This window comes from Emydura macquarii, unplaced genomic scaffold (genome assembly GCF_026122565.2).
Source record: "Emydura macquarii macquarii isolate MOO-44397 ecotype Brisbane River unplaced genomic scaffold, CSIRO-AGI_Emac_v2 contig_383, whole genome shotgun sequence".
NCBI lineage: Eukaryota > Metazoa > Chordata > Testudines > Chelidae > Emydura > Emydura macquarii.
In genome coordinates, this window is record NW_027130520.1 from 10,980,410 (window position 1) to 11,002,354 (window position 21,945).

The following is a 21,945-nucleotide window of genomic DNA, read 5'->3' on the forward strand; positions in this document are numbered from 1 at the left end:
CAGGATCTGCTGTATTTTATTGTATAAAATTGGAGTGCCAAAAAAGTCTTAATTTTTAGAGTGCCCATTTTAATTCTAAATACCTTAGGCATGTTTTTAAAAAGTTAGGTTCACCTTAGACTAAACGTGTTTTACCAATTTTCTTCTCTGAGAACTTTTTATCCTTTTTTTTTTTTTTTTTTTTTAAATTTCTGAAATTAAGGATTATAAATAAGAACCCTGAGATACATGATTCTGTCAGAAGCAAACTACAGACCACTGCTTGCCTGTAGGATTCCATTGCTACATTCAGAACTTTATCCTAGCATCATACACACACCTGTATATCATCAGGCTCTCGTTTTCAAATCTCTGTCTCTGTTACATGGGTATATTGGTGTCCAAATATTATGCTGATAACAAATTGTAAGGAAAAAGCCTTTGAGTAATTGACTGAAGGCTCCAAATTGTGCCCTTGGAAATTGGGGTCCAGGTTGAAAAGTATTTAATATATATATAGTGCTTTAAATATGTTTGTCTTTCTGTGACTGGATAAAATTTCCAGTATAAAATGCATTTCCTTTCAAGGGAACAATGTTGTAATCAAAGAAGATGAATTAGGGAATGGATGTGGGAAGCTGCTTCTGTATTAGTCCTAAAGAAATTTTTCCAGCCGCCTACCTGTGAAGGATGTGTGAGACTGAGTTAGCTGTGTTCTAATCTGTGTAAGGATTTATTGACTCTAAATTATAGATTTCTGAGAGCCTGCTGAGTTCATGAAATAGGTATTCGTGTGTTTGCACTGGCCTTTGCTGCACTTAGGTGTGATGCTTATGTGTTGGTCAGAGCTTCTTAGTGGCAATGAGTATAGGAGACTGAAAGAGCTTAGTATAACCTGGAGCTAATGAAAACATGTATCACAGTGCCATAAAAACAGGAAAAGGTCCTCAATCAGTGCCATGCGGAGTGCTGTTGTGCCTGGTTGCAAAGACTCTAGGAAGTTTGCAAAGGATAAATGTTAGCTTGAATTCTACCATAATCTTGAAGACTTGACTATTTTTTTTTTTTTTTTTTTTTTTTAAGGACAATTAATGGCTTATTTAATAATTTTTGTATTAGCGTCTTCAGAATTAGCTAGTAATACATTCTTTTAGGGTGTTTTGTAGCATGCCCTCTTCTTTGATTTCTCTTGCTATGGAGGTCAGACATTCCTCTACCATGTACGTATTGCCTTTTTCATAGGAAAAATATATTGTATGTCCCTTTAGAGCAGATAATAACCTTTATTCTATGACCAAGGGAAGTTCATCTTCTAAAAGAAAGCGTAGAAAAGTGCTGTCCATTACCTTTAATTCTTTAGTAATTAGGCTTTTATCTGGAAAAAAGAATATGTAACTACTTGTTCTGTGAGTAGTGTCCCTATAGGTGCTCCACTTCAGATGCACATGCACCTCTTGAGCCCTTGGTTGAATATTTCCCACTTAGGAGTGTCCTTTCAGCCAGCACGTATGCACTGTACAACCTCATACTGCACTCGGAGGGACTATAGGACTGCGCAGGTGAGCCTCCCTCAGTTCCTTCTCTATCTGAATGTCCAACAAGAACAGTCTGAAGCAGAGGGGAAGGGGGTTGGTACTGGAGTACCCATAGGGGGACACATCTGGAAAAACTAGTTACTGCACAAGATAAGTAACTTTTACTACTTTGAGTAGTGTCCCTGTGGGTGCTTGACTTCTTCAGATGACTCCCAAGCAGTATCCTCGTAGGATACCCCAATCAAGGGCTTGAGAGGCATGTGCATGCCTGAAGTAGAGCACCCATAGGTCCCATAGGTACATGCATCTTGAAGAATCAACGTTACTGCTCAAGATGAGTAACCTTGTCTTACATGGAAGGGAGTACTAGCCTTGCACTGACAAGACTTTCTGGGATTGTTGACTAGAGACTTCTTGAGTAAACAGGTTTTTTTTAAAGAATCTGTTCATTTTACTTTCAAGTGTTGGTGTTCTTGCACCCTTTTGTAATTCCTTGTCTTTTTCCACTGCACTAATAACTGAAATGTAAGGCATAGTATACTAATGGATTTGTTAATTCAACTGAGGGGAAGAATCTCTATATTTTAGTAGTGTCTTTTCTGTACTTTCTACTCTTTCTGAGGAGTTCCCAAACCAGTTGAGGCCAGAAATCCTACTTGTATCTGATTTTAATTTTAAATTGTTGGGGGGGGGGGAGTGTGGGAAACTTTGGAATTCTTATCCACACCACGGCTCTGACCTTTCCCCACTTACTATTGCTGTCATTGCCTCTGCTGATCTTTTTTTTTTTCAAGGGTGCTCCAAAACGTCTACTTAATGCAATATTTTAAAATAGGAATATACAAATAGCATGCACAGGAGTTTGAAATGAGTTTTGTGACAAGAAAATAGCACTGAGAGCAAAGATACTTATTTTAAAATAGTTTGACACATATTTCAGATAGATAATATGTGCACACACCTATAACATAAGGAAAAAATGTTCTCACATTCTTCTGAAATTCCGTCTATGGAGAAGAGGGTGCATTTTAAGAAATAAACATCAAGATGTGTATATTAAAGTACCCAAAGTAATTCGATCTCCAAAGGATGCAATCAAATAGCAAATAACCAACAAGTTTTTGGAAATGTCAGGAATTGGAAATTTTCTGAACCCACACTTACAGTGAAATACACTTAAAGCACAATTTAATTATTATTTTAAAAAGTTTTATTTCATTCTGGGAAATATGCCAACTGTATTTACCAGTTCTAAAGAGAGTTGTTTATAATTTTGACAATACTATCTAGGAAGTGTGTGTCTGTACTTCAGTAATCCAGAGCAGAAGGAAAAAACCCTTAGACTCTGTCTACACTTACCTCCGAGATTCTGCGGCAGTTGACGGGAGTTACGCAAGCTATGCAAAAAGCTTGCGTAACTCCCATCAACTTATCTGTTTCTCCTCTGTGCGCCATCTTCACTGCACTGTGCCAACAGGAACTGTGTTCCCGTCGACGCAGCGCTACGCCACTTGTGAAGGTGGTCTTGGTACATCAATTTCTGGATTGACTGAGCGGATCTTCACTGACCGCTCAGTCGATCCAGAGAAAATGATCTGACAGCGGGGACTTTGCTATTTAATTTTATTTAATTATTGTTATTTAATTAATTAAAATGTTAGTTAGATCCTATTTTTTTCAGTTTTGAGTGTCTTATTTTGGTTCCAATGAATTTAATCTTCTAATTGTTGGAGCTTCCTCTTGGAAATCAGTGGAACTACTAGCATAATTAAGGTCCATTATTGTATATTCTTTTGACTAGCTAAGCTGTCCTTGCAATTTATTGGAGGTAGTTTTCTCTGTGCAAATATCAGGTCTGTTTTTATGCTGGTTGTGATCACATTTCTTACCTCCTTGGTTCTAAAGATGTTCTATAAAGTGTACATTTAAAAATGAGGGTGGAAAAAATGGATGCTATATGACATTACCAAGTTTCATAGGTAGTAGATTCTGGATTCTTTACGGTAGACTGCACTAATAGGAGTATTGGAACAGTCATTCTAGATTATACCCATCATCCATCTAGTATAGTATCCTGTTTCTGGTGGCCAGCACCAGATGCTTCAGAAGAAAGTGCAAAAAAATTCACATTAGGCAGATGTGGGGTAATCTGCCTCCCGTGAATGTTTCATTGTTGTTTGTAGTAGTTTTAAACATGATGTTTTATCTACCTTCCAATGACTTCTTTGGCATTACCTGTTATAAAACTGGATGATATTCTTGCTACTCTTATAAACAGCCAATCACTCATGCTATGTTCTTGGTCTCAAGTTCTGTGGCTTCAACAAAAGCATTTTGTGGGCAGGGATGAGAAAATCTGTTTTTAGTTCTTTTAAGTATTGCAAAGTGCTTATCAAGGAACTCGAAGTGTAAAAGTTGTTTGAAAAGACCCACATGGAACCATGTTTCTAAATAAATTCAGTAAATTGGAAAATATGTGAAGTAATACAGATTGACTAATATAAAGCTTGCAAACTGAAAATATTTAGAAATCAAGCTTCAGTTGATACGTTTATAAATAATTTCTACAATTCCACTTACACACTCATCTAGCAAATGGAAAATGTACAGGCTGAGCAGCGACCTTATTTCTAAAATATACTGTAGAATCTTCTGGCATTTGAAAGAAACTAAACTGCTTGTGTTGATTGCTGCTTAACTGTTCATGCAGCAAACAATCGGCAATATAATATTTTTAACATTGAAGAAACTGGAATTTTAAAATGGATATGTAAAAAAGCAATGCATACAGTCCTCCATCTATGAGCAGAAAATACAACAATTGTAAACTTTTATAAATAAAAGCTTACACTTTTAAACTTTTAAAAATTTTAAAAGATTGATACAGAACTCTTCTGTAGAGGAAAAGTCTTTATGTAGAAGTGTAGCTACTCGCAAAGCATTATTCAAGTAGACAGAGGGACATGGTGGAGGTACTGCAGACTTTGGCTGTCTTTGATGCAGAACATACAGTACTTATGACTTTACTAACTGTCAAAATGTTTTTACTGGCTCTGTACATTATGGGCATGAAAGTAACTCCTAGTCAGAGTTTAGTGCAGGAAGGGACAATTTATCATCTAGTCTGACATCTTGTATATCACAGGCCATCAATACTACCCAGCACACACACTTAACCCAACAACTGAAATTTGACCAAAGCATTACAGCCCTAGGAGACTAAACTATTATGCGCCACTGATAGAGAGTAGTAAGGAATGAAGTGCACCCAGTGCCTGAGGCCCCTACAATGGCAGGGAGATGATTAAGTGAGAGAGACCCAGATAATCCCAACAAGTGACCCAACCCACATGCTCCAGGGGAAGGTGTGCCACACACATCCCCCTCCCCCTCCCAGATTTCTGCCAGTCTGATTTAGGGGAAAATTCCTTCCCGACCTTATACATGGTGATCAGTGATGTTAACAAGAACCAGCCAAGAAAGCACTTGAAAGAGAATGCTCAGTGCCACCTCAGAGCCCTGCCTTCTGCCCCCAGTCCAATGTCCAGTCTGCAGCTGTGACCATTCCTCATGCTTCAAAGGAAGGAAATAAAAAGAAAAACCTGAATACATTTTTTGCAGGTGGGGGGAATCCTTTCCTGACCTCTGCAAGTGGCCAGCTGAAATCCTAAAGCAGGAGTGTTTAGAAACATAAGGCACAAACTGGAAGTGTGCCCCAAGGCTGTTAAGCCCTTCCGTCACAGGTACCCCATCATACAATTGCACTCATAAGTATGTCCATCTCTCTCTCAAAACTAAGTTGTTTGCCCCCTCAACGCTTATTGGGAGTCTGTTCAAGACCTCTCGGTTCCATGGGGGGTGGATTAGTATGTGTGGTGTTGGAGCACAGCCAGCAAATTAGAACATGGAGCTGAAGAGTTCATATCAAAGCCATACTGTAATGCTTAACTTAAGGCTCAATATGAAACAGATCAATAAGAACGTTGATTGGGAGAATGATGGATTTGTATTTCACTGGCTTGTTTATATTTTAGAGGTCTGAAGCTTTCACCCATTTGCCCATTTTTACTAGTTGGCTTGCGTAGTTCTGAAACTATCTTCTATATATTATTATAGAATGATTTTAAATTATAGAACAGAGGATTTAATTAGCTGTATTTTAAGGGGGAAATTTTCAAAGACACAATTAGAAAAATCTCCCCCTAAATCAGTATATGGTATGTCCTTGGTCTAAAGATTTTTATTGTATGAAGGAAACCTCCATGCGTACAAGGATATGTCCTTCTCACTATGTCGGAGGTTTTTGTGCAGTCCCAGCACCTTTTTATATAGATTTGTCTCTAGTGTTGCTAATGAGATTGGCTATGTTAATGAAATGCAACTGAGATGGCCTTTCATCACTTTCTGGAATGAGATCTACTTGTCTATGATTTGATCAAGGCCAACCCATTATGAAGAGAAGAGAGACTTGATACAGTGATGTCTTTAATTAAAAGCACATGGTGCCATGTCTGCTTTCAAGCATTCATAGTGTATGCCACAATTAAACAATTCAGTGAACAGAAGTCTTTATATTACTGGCACAATCTTTCAATATTCAGACTAGATACAGAAGGTCATACAGACTGTCCAGTATGTGAGATTGTTGTAAAGATGAATAAAAGCTTTAATTTAGTATTAAAAGTAAAACCAACTTTAAGTAGATACTTTTTTTTTAACTTTTAATATTTAAAAAGCAAATCTAGATCACCCAGGTTTGGAGTGCTATAAAATTGTTTGGTTTTTTGCTACAAATGCCTTTACATTTATGAAAAAATGACTCTTTGAATTTCTGCAAATGAGCTATACAAAATTTGCATCCCAAACCAGGGGAAAAAACTTAAGTGAAAGGCTCCAGACTCATCTGGATGAATAACCATCTAAAAAGCTATTAGGAGTAAGCAGTTAGCCAATAGATAATAGAAAAGTATTGATCAACAATGAAAGCCAAATCTTGGAGGTTACAAAATGTAGGAATATAGTGAGAATTACTAAATGTCAAGCTAAATTAGCTCTCGCCAAGGAAATTCACTAAAAAAAACTTATTTTTAGGTAGAGAAAAAGGAAGGATGAGGTTGACCACTATGTATGTAGTATGGATGGGAAGGAGATTAAAGATAGTCTAGGTATTGCCCACAACTATATGAATAGTTTGCCTCCATTTTCAATAAGGATGATAATATGGAACATGGGCATGAAGGCAGGACAGCTGATGGAAATGTGTGTATAGAAATGGAAACTACCACAGCTGAGGTGAAATAAAAATTTTGAGCTTAATGTGCTCAAACCTGGGGGACCAGATAATTTCTATCTCAGAATACTGAAAGAACTGGTACATGAGATTGCTAATCTGTTAGGAAGGATTTTTAATACATCTATCCAGGGGTAATACCGCATGACTAGGGAATAGCTAATGTTTGCCTATATTTAAGAAAGGGTAAAAAAGTGATCCAGGCAATTATGAATCTGTTATTCTGACCTCAGTAGTATGCAAGGCTTTGGAACAAATTATGAAGTAAAGAATAATTAAATTCATAGAGGTACATAATAGTGGGGATGTAATATAACACGTGTTTGCCAAAGGTAGAGTGCGCCAGATTAACCTCATTTCCTTCTTTGGGAATAGAACTGTTCTTTTTTTAGGTTAGGGAAATTAAGTCTAATTCTTGGGCTTCAGTAGCATATTTTGATATAGTACCACAAGGGAAATGATTAGTTAAATTAGAAGGTAGGGATTAGTAGATGAATCGTAAGGTGGATAAGAAACTGGCTAAAGAGAAAAAGGCAGTGGGTTGTGCTGAAAGGTTAACTATTGGACTGGAGGGAGGTTGGTAGTGGTTCCAAGATTGATCCCTGAGAAACTCCAGTCTTCTTCAGTATTTTTATTAATGACTTGGCACAAAAAGTAGGAATGTGCTAATGAAATTTGCTGATGATACAAAGTTGGGAGGATCAATGCAGAGGAGGATTGGAATATTATATAGGAAGATCTGAATGACCTTGAAGATTGGAGAGACAGAAATGGGATGAAATTCAATAGTACAAAGTACAAGATCATGTACTTAGGGTCTAATAATAGCTGCTAAAAGCTGGAAACTCATCAGTTAGAAGCAACAGAGGAGGGGAGAGACTTGGATGTGTGGGTTGATCACAGGATGACAATGAGCCACCAATGTGATATGGGTGTGAAAAAGACAAATGGGATCCTAGGGATGTATCCATTGACCTTTCCAGTCGAGATAGAGAAATATTAATACCAATATGCAAGGCAATGGCAAGATGTCATTTGGGTTAGTGTGTACAGTCCTGTTCACCAGTGTTCAAGAAAGATTAAGTCAAACTGGAACAGGTGCAGAGAAGAGCTACTAGGATTATTAGCAGAATGGAGAACCTGTCTTATGAGAGGAAACTAGATGAGTTTTGCTTGTTTAGCCGAGCAAAAAGAAGGCTGAAAAGGGATACAATTGCCCTTTAAAAATACATCGAGGGAGGGGGGATAAAAACCAGGAAGGGTGTAGAGTTATTTAAACTAAATGATGATGTTGATACAAGAACAAATTATATAAACTGGTCACAAACAAGCTTAGGCTTGGAAATTAGAAGATGGTTTCTAACAATCAAGAGTGAAGTTTTGGAATAACCTCCCAGCTGGAGTTGTGGGAGCACACAAATTAATTACTTTTTAAGAAAGAACTAGACAAAGTTGAGTGTGCTTGCATGATGGGTTTCTTTGTGAAAATAGGGAACCCTAAGGCTCATTTCCATTTTATGTTTGTAAAGCTCATGCTTTCAGACTTCTGGGGTCTGGAAGGGATTTCTCCCCTCCAATACATTTGGAGGGGTGAGGAACCACGAGAGTTGTTTCCTTCCTCTGAAGCATCAGCAACAGCCGCAGTTGGAGATGGGACACTGGGAGGGGTGGGCCAGGGTTCTGAGGTGTCATTGAGCAGCCTCTCTCTGAGCTGCTTGGCTGGCTGGTTCTTGTTCACATGCTCCCTGTCTAACTGCTTAGTATTTTGGGAAGGAATTTTGCCCCTTAGGGGGTTTTGCTTTCCTCTGCAACATGTGGGAGCAGGTCACTTGCTGGGATTATCTGGATATATCTCACTTAATAATTTCCCTGCCATTGCAGAAGTCTCGGGCACTGGTGCACCTTGTTCCTATTCTCTCCCAGTGGTTTATAATAGTCTAGTCTCCTGTGGGCTGTAATGCTTTGGTCTAATTTCAGTTGTTGGGTTTACCGTGCAGGTGCTTGGCAGTACTGGTGGCTTGTGATTTACAGGATGTCAGACTAAATGACCTGGTGGCCCCTTCTAGCCTTAAACTCTTTTAAACAAACAAACAAAAAATCTGCTTTTATGCTGCTTGCTCTTGTTTGTTTAGTTTGTAATTTATGTATATAAAGCTGTTATTTCTGGGTCTGCAGCGCTTCAGGGTAATAATTAATAGTTTTTTCCTTTTAAATTTTAAAATTCACAATGAGCCTAAATGTTTTAAGCTAAACAGAATTGACTCTTTCTCAATCCAATACTATGAATTCAGTTACTGACCCTCCACCCCACTGGGCAGAATCCTCTAGCCACACTACTCTGTCACAGGGTAGAAGCTCCAAGCTCCCCACCCCAGTCTGATAGACCCCCCTTGTCCTCCCTCCTCCTCCCCCCCCCCCATTCACCGCCTACATGGCTCTGCGAACTGCACTTTAATTGTAAAAGAGCTACATGTGGCTCATGAGCCACAGTTTGGCCACCCCTGTTCTATACTGTGAATCCTTAGAAGAAAAGTAGACACACCAGTGGCACAAACTGTTGATTTAGACTGTTTTAAAAAAATTAAAACTCATTAAAATGGAAACAATTAAACAATGCCTATTTTGAAATCAAAAGAATATCCACTAGGGCTACTTTTGCAGAATTTGAGCCTAACTTCCACATTGGGCACTTATATTCCAGAATCAAGCCCTGGTGGGATTCACAAAGCCCCCACTCAGCTGCCCCTGAATTCTGTAAGTGCCTAAAGTCACTTGGGGCCTAAGTTTTTGCAGTAAAAGTTCTCTAGGTACCTACGTTTCTGCCTCTGATCATGTGCATTGTAGGTGCATGCCAAATATCCAGACACCGACACCCCAGAGCAGGGAGAATATAGATGTTCCTCCACTTCACTCACTTCCCGGGGCCCGATCAGGTAAATGTGTTCAAACTTATCCTACCGGATCAGGCCCGTCTAGACAAGCTTACACAGAATGACCCAGGGAGGGAAGAGGAGGATATCCTCATAACTTTTAGCCCAGCACTTGAACTGGGGTCTCCTACATCCCAAGTCCTCTCTTCCACTTGAGGAGAAAAGAGATTTAACCTGGGATCTGCTACCTCCCAGGTGAGTACTCTTGTCAATGGGCTGTGGGATATTCTGATGTGGGGCTCTTTGTGTCTCCTGTTGAAGCTGTTCTGCTGCAAATAATAAATTTAACACACACCAAAAAAAAGTCATTTGAGGGAGAGAAATTAAATCCTGGGGTTTCTCACCTTCTAAGTAAATGCTGTAACTACCGGGCTCTAGTCATTCTCATGTTTACTCTGTTAGGCCCAATGATTCTTTCATTATTTTTTCACAGTGGAATAGCTTCAACAAGAGAGACTGTCTACACTAGAAAAATAAGTCAACATAAAATGTCGACTTTCAGCCTGCTATAATTACAGCAGTGGCTGATATACACCCTGTTTTTCCTTGGGTCGATGAAGTGCGTCCTCACCAGGAGTACTTCCACCAACCTAAGGGGCAATGTGGGGAACTGTGAGACCCATCTCTCACTCCCTGCCAAGAACCCACAGTCTCCTGGCCTCCCTGTGGGCTGCCCCATTCCATGGTCCCAGCCAGGGGCAGCCGCCCAGGTTCTGGCTCACAGCTGGAGCTGGGTTCCAGCCACCCGCCTCCCACTTGTTCCTGGTGTGCAGCCAGGAGTCGGGCTCCAGCTGCCTGCCTCCCGCCCAGGTCCCGGCTCGCAGCTGCCCACATCCCTCCTAGGGAGCCCGAGGGCAGCCGCCCTTAGCTTGCCGCAGCTGGGAGCGGGAACCAGCCACTCCATTTTCTTGTCCAGCAGAGCAGTGAAATTGACACACATGACAGCTTCTCCACTGCTGCAAGGGAACACAGTGTCTAACACTGCGTCACCCTAGCTCTGCCGACAAAAGCCCTACACCTCTTGTCACGGTGGTTCTATTTTGTTGAAAAAAACAGGGCAGTTTTGTTGGCCCGAGGGAGATGATGATTGTAGTGGGCACTGTTTTGTCGACAAAAACTGACTTTTGTTGACAAAACTCTCTAGTGTAGACCGGGTTGACGGGAACCCCGCATCAGAATATTCCACAGCTCAGTGATGAGGGTACTCACATAGGAGGTGTCAGATCCCAGGTCAAAACCTGCCTGCCCCATGAGCTGAAGAGGGGATTTGCACTGGGGGTCTCCCACATCCTGGTTCAGTCCCTAACAATGGACTGAAAGATATAAGGAAGGTCCCCCTTCTCTTCCTCCCAGATTTCTTGCTAAAACAGCATAGATGACTAATGCCAAGAGAGGATTTGCAGCTAAGAATCCCAAGCAGAGGAAAGTGCCTCGCTGCATCCTGAACTTTAAAGTGCCTATCTCCAGGAGAGGGCTGGGGCTTAGATGCCATGGAGAGGGGTGTGGCTATTTTAGGCAAGGAGTCACCTAGTTTTCTGGCTTTTGTGAATCCCATTCCTAAGTGCCTATCTCTCCTCATTCATTAGGTGGGGGACCACTCAGGTTTTGTGAATCCCAGTGAATTTTCTAGTCATCTGAAAGTTAGATATGGTTGATGCTCAGTTTGTGTGAATCTATCCCATAGATACTATGTAGTATATGGAAAGTACCAGTGTTCAGTACATCTCTCTTCATTCCTCGCTGTAGGTCTGGGGGTATGCAGATGCTCAGCAAAATGCCCTGCCTGTCATGTCTTATTTCTTTAAGTGTGATAGTCATATAATGCTTTTTGACAAGTTGAATAATATTGCTCCAGGAGAAAGAGCATGAAATCTGAAAACAGCAAACTTCTTTTGACAATGAACATGTAAATGGTACACAACTTTTCGCCAAACTTTTATGTGGGTGCTGACATGTACAAACCACAAAAATCTGAGCTTATTTTTCCTTTTTTTAAATTTGTCGTTAGTAGTCAGTTTAGTACTGTTTTCTCTGCAAAATAAAAATATTTATCCAATTTATAAGAATCTTATTAGGTGAGACATTGCAGAGCATAGAATGCTCATTAGAAATGTGTAGATACTGTCATGTAATTTTTTTTTTTTTTTTTTTTTTTTTTTTTTTTTTGCTTGCATTACCTCTATCACATCACTGTCTTATAAAAATGATCAGTGTTTAATCAGCAGTCAACATGTGCATTCATGGGCATGTTTTTAAAAGGCTGAGCAGCACTGATGGATCAGATTCCTTTGTTCTTTGAACTCCAGCAGTTGTGCCTGCACATCATTCATACTGTCATTACTACCAATTCAATCTCTGAGATATGAATTACTGGTAGGCTTGACACAAGGCACTGCACACAGATGTGATAAGCTAACTTTAATCGTTGACTGACTACTATTAAAAAAACCTCAAATATACATTTCAATCTCCCTAAGAGCCCACCCATGTGAAGTTTCTTGCTCTTAGCTGCAAATCAGACATTAGTATTGCAATTTAAAAACATACAAATATTTACATTTTGTGATTGTAACTGAGAAAATACAAGAACTCTTACTTGTTAGAGATGGTTGGTCCTTAACCCACTCATAGCTCTTTGTGTCTCTACTGGAGAGTTGAGTTTGGAATTATTTAATATGAGAATATTTACAATCTATACCTTTAACGCATTCTGTTATGGGGGAACCCCTGTAACCCCTTTATTTAGGTTGCCTGTTACTTTTTTTTCCGTTCTAAAAGATTGACTTTTTTTAGAAGCTCTACTATCAGCAGACCTTTAAAATTTATCAGGGAGAAAGTCCTGGGACTAGAAAAGAGCTAACCCTCAATTTCATGGAATCAAAAAAGAGAAAAAGATTTATAAATGATTGAAAAATTGTCATTTTCCTTCTCTTACTTGTGTTCCCAGGAAAACCTTGGTAGCATGATGAAATAAGTTAACATTTTGAAAAGCTGAGCAAGCTGCATCAGCTCTCATTGTACTGGGAATGTCTGGCAGCAGTTGTAGTGGAGCGGTGGGGGAGAGCCAGCCAAGCCATGCTCCTCATCCCCAAACTCACCAATCAGGAAAGGCACATTGCATGGAGGTACCAAGTGGAGGAAAAGACATCCTGGCTTTCCTCCACTCCCTCAATTTCTTGGGTGATGGGAAGAGGTCCAACCACCCCTTGGACCTACTACATGGCACCAGCGGCCTATCTCATCTCTTTGGGATAAAAGCCTGCTGCTGCTGCCAGCTAACGAAGTTAGTGCTCTAGTTCAACTGGTCTTATGCAGTGCTGAAGATTGAGTTCAAACCTTTCTGGTAGTGCATGATTTTGGGGGTGGGTATGAGTTGTACATAATAGCATTTGTTTACCTTTGTCTTAAAAAAAAACAAAAAAACAGCACCCTAATTCTACCCCTCTTGTTCATAGGTCTCCAATTTTAGGATCACATACTATTTCTCGCCTAGCCCTACCCCACTCCTTGTGCCTAGGATCCCTGCCTCATTCATTGTGGAGACACAAAGGGGTAGAATTAAAATTGCCCAGGCAGTTGCAATCTGACTTTGCAGTCAAATAACCTTTTTAAAAATATAACCTTTTTACTAAATATCGAAATGTAGGATTGGAAGGAACCTCAGGACATCATCTAGTACTGAGATGTACCCCTACACTGAGGCAAGATTAAATATACCTAGACAATCGCTGACGGGCATTTTTCTAACTTTTTCTTAAAACCCTTCAGTGACAGAAATTCCGTGACCTCCATAGGTAACCTATTCCACCACTTAACTATCCTTATAGTTACAAAGTTGTTCCTAATATCCAACCTAAATCTCCTTTCTGCAAATTAAGCAGATTAGTCCTTGTTCTACTCTCATTGAATATGGAGAACAGTGCACCACTGTTCTTTTTCTAACAACCTCTGCATATTTGAAGACTTATCATGTCCCCCTTCAGCCTTCTCTTCTCTACACTAAATATTCCCACTACTTTCAACATTTCCTCAGAGATTGGGCTTTTTAAATTTCTTGTTTGTGTTGCTCTTTTCTGGATGCTCTCCAGTTCGTCCATATCTTTCTTAGTGTGCACCCAAAACTGGATACAGTACTCCAGCTGAGACCTCACCAGTACCAAGAAAAGTAGAACAATTACCTCTTGTATTTCACAGATGACACTTGACACATCCCAGAGTGACACTTGCCTTTTTTTTCAACAGCAGCACACTGACGTATATTCAATTTGTGATCCATTATAATCTGGAGATCCTTTTCTGCGATACTACTGCCTAGCCAGTTCCTCCTTAATTATGCATTTAATTTTTCCTTCCTAAGTGCAAAGTACTCAGTTTCATTTTTACTGATTTCAGACCAGTTCTTCAATTTATCAAGATCGTTTTGAATTCTAACCCTGTCCTCCACAGTCTTTTCAACCCATCCTATCTTGGTGTCATCTGCAAACTTGATAAGCATATTCTCCACTCTATCATCCAATTCATTAATGAAAATACTGAATAATACAAAACTCTATTAGGAACGTGCTCCTAGTTGACAGCAAACCATTGATAACTACTCTGAGTATGGTCTTTTAGCCAGTTCTGCCATCAGCTTATAGTAACTTCATGTAAATCATATTTTTCTATTTTGCTTATGAGAATGCTGTGTGGAACTGTATCAAAAGCCTTGCAAAAGCCCAGATATGTTACGTGCTTTGCTAGTAGGCTGGTTACCTGTCAAAGAAGGAAATTAGATTTTGATGTGATTTCTTCTTGACAAATCCATGATGGGTATTACTTTTCACCTTACTATGCTCTAAGTTTAAACAAATTGTTTAATAACCTGTTCCAATATCTTTCTGGGTCTGGAAGTAAGACTGGCTGGTCTGTAATTGCCCAGGTCCTTCTTTTTTGAAGATAAGCACTGTTTCCCGTTCCTAGTCTGCTGGGATATCTGTGACGTTGAGGATGTCCTCTAATTCACATTTGAATCCAATGTGGAGCACAGTGTTCTGTGTTTGATGGTCTGGATATTCTTACCACAGTCACATGAAAGGGAATCTTTGATTTTTACAACTGGCACATCAAGTAGCCGTATCTTCAATGGTTAGCTTGGATGCGGTTCAGTGTGGTCCAAAGTCTGCATGGCAAGTTGAAACTGGGAGGGCGGTTTGTTGGGTCAGTAATAATGTGCTTGTTTGGAACAGTAGATGAGATTCAGACATTTGCCATTTCCTGGCCAGATCCAGAGACATGAGCTGGTCACATGTGGTCCATAGTGGTTTTTTTCAATTTCAGTTGGGGTATGTTATCCATAACCTGTTGGGTGAGAAGTGCTGGGTAGTCTTCAGCGCATGCACATTCTCATGCTATGACTATGTCTTGGCAGATAGCTGGAGGTTCAGTGATTGCTAATTCAGAAAACCATGGTAGAAGTGTTGATTTTAAAGTTCCCATAATGATTCCCATGGTCTGATTCAGCTGCCTATCCACAAGTTGCAAAGTAATCTGAAACTCAGTACACAGGGGCCAAGGCCTGTGTGTGTAGCACTAGGGCAATTGATCCCCAGCTTGTTCCCACTAACTTCTGAGTAATGTTGACATGCATCTTTGCTATAGAGGCTAGTGTCTTGAAGTGGTCTGCTCATGAAAGGTCAGTGTGCAGTCAAGAATGACACCGAGATATGTTGGCTTTGGGTCATAATGCACAGTTTCACCACATGACTTGACAGTATTTTGTGCAATTCTTTTGTCAAGGTGGAAAATAGAGACTACTGATTTTGCTTGGATTTGGTCACAGCTGCCACTTTAGGAAATAGACCTCCATGGTCTTAAGGTCAAATGTATGGGTAACTACAAGTTATTTAAATTAAAGAGGCTTGCATAGACAAATCAGCTGCTTCAGGTAGAACCCATAGGGAAATTTTAATATGGGTATCTTAGAACGTCCCCTAATATATACCCAGACTAATGTACAATTTTACAAAAAAGTACAATGAAATCTCCCATTAGTACTTAATAAACAAAACAGACAGAGGGTTGTTGAAGGGGTTTAACACACAAGCAGAGTGAACAATGTGGTGGTAGCAAACATCATGTTAGTTCCATGATAAAGCTTTCCACTCTTGTCCTGGGTAGGTGGATTTTTAAATCCTCTTCGTAGTTCCTAGGCAGAGCCATTTTGAGGCTCTGATGAGTTAGATAAAACAGTCCAGAAAACATTAAAGGTGAAAACACTTTCTTTTACTCTTGTATCTGTAAATGCCTCAAATATTCAGGAAAATTCTACCATAGTACAATTTCAGGTCTGTAAAATTTTGGGGAAATTTTTATTTCTGTGTATGAAAGTTTAAGAACATAATAATCCTTGTAGCCCAGTAGCCTGTCTTCCCACTATGGACAGTGCCAGATGCTTCAGCGGGAATGAACATAATGGAGCAATTATCAAGTGATTCATTCACTGTCGTCCAGTCCCAGCTTCTGGCAGTCAAAGGTTTAGGGACACCCAAAGCATGGACTTGCATCCCTGACCATGTTGGCTAATAGCCATTGATGGACCTATCCTCAGTGAGCTTCTCATTCTTTTTTTAACCCAGTTATACTTTTGGCCTTTATAACATATCCTATGGAACTCGTTGCCGGGGCACTTTGCATTGTGTGAAGAAGTACTTCCTTTTAAACCTGCTGCCTATTAATTTAATTGGGTGTGTCACTGTGCCTCAGTGGGTCAGAGCTGAGGATACCAGATTCAGGACAAACTGCTGAAAAATGGGGCAAACCTACCTCAAACTGGTGGTTATTCTTCCATAAGATATACCAAGCCAGTAACAAAAGTAAACTTCTGTCTCACCACATTAGATAACAAGAAGTCAGAAATGCAGTCTCCTTATGTGTCCCAGCCGTTGTTTCACCATCCAGATATTAGACTTTATAATGTGTGATAATTGAAAACAAATTTAATCAAACAAAGGTTTCTTCTGTTCCCAAAAGACTAGCCACACAGCCAGGTCAATATATTAACTCAGATCTTACCCAGTAATCATGCTGTTGTCAGTCCTTTAGTATCTAATATATAAAGATTTATTTATAAGAGAAAAGGAAATAATTAAAATGGTCCAAGAAATTGTATACATACAATCATTGCCAAATTCTTGGATCAGGTTTGTAGCTGTGATGTTAGACTGCTGGCTTGTAAAGTCTCTGGTAACTTCCAAAAGACTGGAAGGTCCTCAGTCAATAGTCAATGTGCTCCTTTTAGTGTAAGTCTATAGTCCAGAGATCAGAACAGTAAAGAGGCAAAATGGAGATGCTTTCAGGGTTTTGTATATCTTCTCCCATGTGGAGGGGATGTTCTCGGTCTCAGTTTGTGGAAAATTACAGGTACAAGATGGAGTCCAGGATCACATGAGCATGTTACATGCCCTTGCATGCTTGAGTCATTGGAGCAGCCATGATTATCCATATTCTGGCTAAAATGTCCACAGGAAGGCTCACCAGGCGGGGACAAGCTTCTTCTATGGTCTATTGTGAGAGCTGAGTGTCCTTTAATGGGCCATCCAGTTGACTAGTCCATTCACAAAGTACTGACTAGACTGGATACAAACTACCTTGTGGGTGTTACCCCAAGAGCAAACACATTTGAAATATAGGTAGATGATCATTATAACCTCAGATACAAAGAGGACACATGCATACAAACAGGATAATCATATTTGATAGATTGTAACTTTTCCATTGATACCGTACGTGGCATACTTTGTATAAGATTTGTTGCAATTATATAACAGTGATAGCAACAATGACATACATGCTCATATTTTAATCATACAACATCACAGGGTGATGACCCCTGGTTCTTGTGCTATGTGAAGAAGTAAATAACACCTCGTTATTCACTTTCTCCACGTAATTCATGATTTTCTCATATCCTCCCTTAATCCCCATCAGGTTACTAAAAAGGGGTGTAAAATGTCAGACTAGCTCCAATCTCAGTTTAGATGAACTCCATTGAATTTGTTGGGCTTCGGAATGTAAGAACTATTTTCTGAAGCTCTTTGGGGCAGGAATTGTTTTCCTCTGTTTTGTACATTGCTAAGCATACTAGGTGCTTTAAAACCAGTTTTTAAGAATAAATATTCCATGGAAGGTTCTGCCTAAACTGAGATTATCCCAGTGTTTTTAGCACCTGATACATTTGATCCCTTATTGGCTAATGATAACCTAAATAGTGCCTTATATTTTGTTTGATAGCATTTGATTTTCTTCATAATGCATTGCTGTCCTGCTGTATTCATATTCCTTTTCCAAGATACCACTTTGATGAATATGCCAACAGTAAACAGATTTACTGGCATTCAGCAGTTCTCATCAATTTGGACAAATTAATGTCTTCAGCTCCTGCTGCTGAAAAGGCTGTTATTGAAAAGCAGTGATTCAGGTTTTCTTTGTTTGAATTGCATAAATGTGGTGACTGACTTGGAAACTGAAGCAAGATCAGGAGTTCTCCTTTTACTGTGTAGCACACAGTCTCTCATACATATTGGTTTTTATACTAATATTTTTCTTGTTAGAGAATCTTGATTTTAGAGCATAGTTTCCCAACCTGTGGTACGTGTACCCCTAGGGGTACGCGAGACACAGGCAGGGGGTATCCGGGGAAAAACAGAGTGAAGAAGAGGCAGGTGGCAGCTGCCAACTTCTGGGGAAGCCAGGCGGCAGCAGCCCACTACCCACCCACCTCCAGTTCCCAGATGGTAGGTATGTGGCAGCCCCCAGCTTCTGGGGGAGGTGGGCAGCAGCCTCTCACTTCATGCTGGGTCGCAGCTTCCAGGTGGGAGCCTGGTGGCAGCTTCCTGCATCTTGCAAGCTGGCCTTACAGCTGGGTGGCAGCCACCTGCACCCTGGCTCCAAGCTGAGGGACCACCTCCAGCGCCCCGGCTTGAAGACAGGCAGCAGCCGCCTGCTCACATCCATGGGTCCCAGCCAGCGCACAAGCTTCCTCTGCCCCAGCTTGGATTGGGTGGCAGCCCCTGTCTCTGGCTCAAAGCACAGTACCCAGAAAACCTGTCAGTTTCACTGCTGTAGCTGAGCAGTGAAATTGACATCTATGACAGGCCCAGATTTCACCAGTTACCCTTTTTTCCTGTCTCTCTTGCCCTCCTTCCCTGTCTCTCTCTCACCCCTTCCTCCTCTCAAATCTATGGCATAAAATTTGGCACAGCGCTTTATATTCCTCAGCATTGGCATGCCACTTAAAGCCTCCTAGCTTTGGCCAACATCACCTCTAGCCCAGGTACATACTTGAGTTGTAAACCCCTGGTGTAAAGGTGGTAACCCTACCCACACTAGATCTGACATCTGTCATATCACAGCCTTATATATTCAGCCCTTCCTCTAATATATGGCTCACATTAGTCTGTAAATATAAAATCCTGTGGAAAATTGAGTGTTGGGGTACTTATTAAAATTTTATGTAAGAAGCCTGGGTAACAAAATGGAGAAACTAGAGCCACTGGTGCAGGAAGTGAAACCAGATATTACAGGGATAACAGAAACGTGGTGGAATAGTAGTCATGACTAGAACACAGGTATTGAAGAGTATGTGCTTTTTAGGAAAGAATAGAAATAAAGGCAAAGGTGATGGAGTAACATTGTATAACAGTGAAGAGGTAGACTGTAAAGAAATTAGAAGTGATGCAATGGATAAGACAGTCTGTCTGGGCAAAAATCACATTGGGGAAGAAAGCTACTAGAGCTTCCCCTCGGATGGTGCTTGGGGTGTTCTACAGACCACCAGGATCTGATTTGGACATGGATAGAGATCTCTTTAAGGCTTTTAATGAAGTAAATACTAGTGGAAACTGTGATAATGGGAGATTTTAATTTCCCAGATACAGGCTGGAGGACAATGCTAGTAATAATAGGGCTCAGATTTTCCTGGATTTGATAGCTGAGAGATTCCTTCACCAGGTGGTTGCTGAACCAACATGAGGGGATGCCATTTTGGATTTGGTATTGGTGAGTAGTGAGGACCTTGTAGAAGAACTGGTTATAGGGGACAACCTTGGTTCGAGCGACCATGAGCTAATTCAGTTCAAACTAAATGGAAGGATAAACAAAAATAGATCTGTGACTAGGGTCTTTGATTTCAAAAGGGCTAACTTTAAAAAACTAAGAGAATTAGTTGGGGGAGTGAAGAACTCATGGATCTAAAGATGGAAGAGGCTTGGAATTACTTCAAGTCAAAGTTGCAGGAACTATCTGAAGCCTCCATCCTAAAGAAGGGGAAAAATTCATAGGCAAGAGTTGTAGACCAAGCTAGATGAGCAAGCATCTCAGACAGGTGATTAAGAGAAAGCAAAAAGCCTACAAGGAATGGAAGATGGATGGGATCAGCAAGGGAAGCTACATCTTGGCATTCAGAACATGTAGAAATAAAGTGAGAAAGGACAAAAGCCAAGTAGAGTTGGACCCTGCAGAGGGAATTAAAACCAATAGTTAAAGGTTCTATAGCCATATGAATAGAAAGAAAACAAAGAAAGAAGTGCGACCGCTTACCACTGAGGATGGGGTGGAGGTTAAGGATAATCTAGGCATGGCCCAATATCTAAACAAATATGTTGCCTCAATTTTAATGAGGGTAATGAAGAGTTTAGAGATAGTGGCAGGGGGAATAATGGGATTGAGGATATGGAGGTAGAAATTACCATATCTGAGATAGAAACTGAACTCAAACAGCTTAATGAGACTAAATCAGGGGGGAAGGGGGCGACTTGGATAATCTCCATCCAAGAATATTAAAGGAACTGGCACATGAAATTGCAAGCCCATTAGCAAGGATTTTTAATATATTTGTATGACTGGAGAATTGTTAACATAGTTAGGAGGGAAGGGGAGGGGAGAAAGTGATCCAGGTAATTACAAGCCTGTTAGTTTGACCTCAATAGTATATAAGGTCTTGGAAAAATTTTTGAAAGGGAAAGTAGTTAAGGACATCAAGGTTAATGGTAATTGGGACAAAATATAACTTGGTTTTACAAAAGGTAGATTGTGCCAGAGCAATCTGATCTCCTTTTCTGAGAAGATAACATTTTTTTAGATAAAGGGAATGTAGTGGATCTAATTTACCTAGATTCAGTAAGGCATTTAATATGGTTCCACATGGGGAATTATTAGTTAAATTGGAAAAGATGGGGATTAATATGAAAATTGGAAGGTAGATAAGGAACTGGTTAAAGGGGAGACTACAATGGGTCATAGTGAAAAGTGAACTGTTATTCATGGAGTTCCTCAGGGATCAGTCTTTGCACCAATCTTATTTAACCTTTTTATTACTGACCTTGGCACAAAAAGTGGGAGTGCTAATAAAGTTTGAGGATGACACAAAGTTGGGAGATATTGCTAATACAGAGAAAGAGTGGGATATCATACAACAAGATCTGGATGACCTTGTAAACTGGAGTAATAGAAATAGGATGAAATTTAATAATGGAAAGTGCAAAGTCATACATCTAGGGACTAATAACAAGAACTTTTGTTATAAGCTGGGGATGCATCAGTTGGAAGTGATCGAGGAAGAGAAGGACCTAGGTGTATTGGTTGATCACAGGATGACTGTGCCATCAATGTGATGTGGCAGTGAAAAAAGCTAATGAGGTCCTAGAATGCATCAGGCGAGATATTTCCAGTAAAGATAGAGAGGTGTTAGTACCGTTATACAAGGCGTTGATCAGACCTCATCTGGAATACTGTGTGCAGTTCTGGTCTCCCATGTTTAAGGAAGATTAATTCAAACTGGAACAGGTGCAGAGAAGGGCTATTAGGATGATCTGGGGAATAGAAAACCTGCCTTATGGGAGGAGACTCAAATAGCTTGGCTTGTTTAGCTTACCCAAAAAAAGGCTAAGGGAGATATGATTGCTCTGTATAAATTCATCAGAGGGATAAATGCCAGGGAGGGAGAGGAATTATTTAAGTTCAGCACCAATGTGGACACAAGAACTAATGGATATAAACTGGCCATCAGAAAGTTCAGACTTGAAATTAGATGGTTTCTAACCATCAGAGGAGTGAAGTTTTGGAACAGCCTTCCGAAGGGAGCAGTTGGAGCAAGAAACCTAACTGGCTTCAAGAATGAACTTGATAAGTTTATGGAGAGCATGGTATGATGGGAGAGTCTAATTTGGCAATTGAC

At 40.2% G+C, this 21,945-nt stretch overlaps 1 protein-coding gene across 6 annotated transcripts in view; it reads left to right on the plus strand.

Moving 5' to 3' along the window:
- The window catches only part of OXR1 (oxidation resistance 1), a 443,668-nt gene that overhangs the window by 391,756 nt on the left and 29,967 nt on the right, over positions 1-21,945 (plus strand). The gene's annotated exons all lie outside the window — the stretch shown is intronic.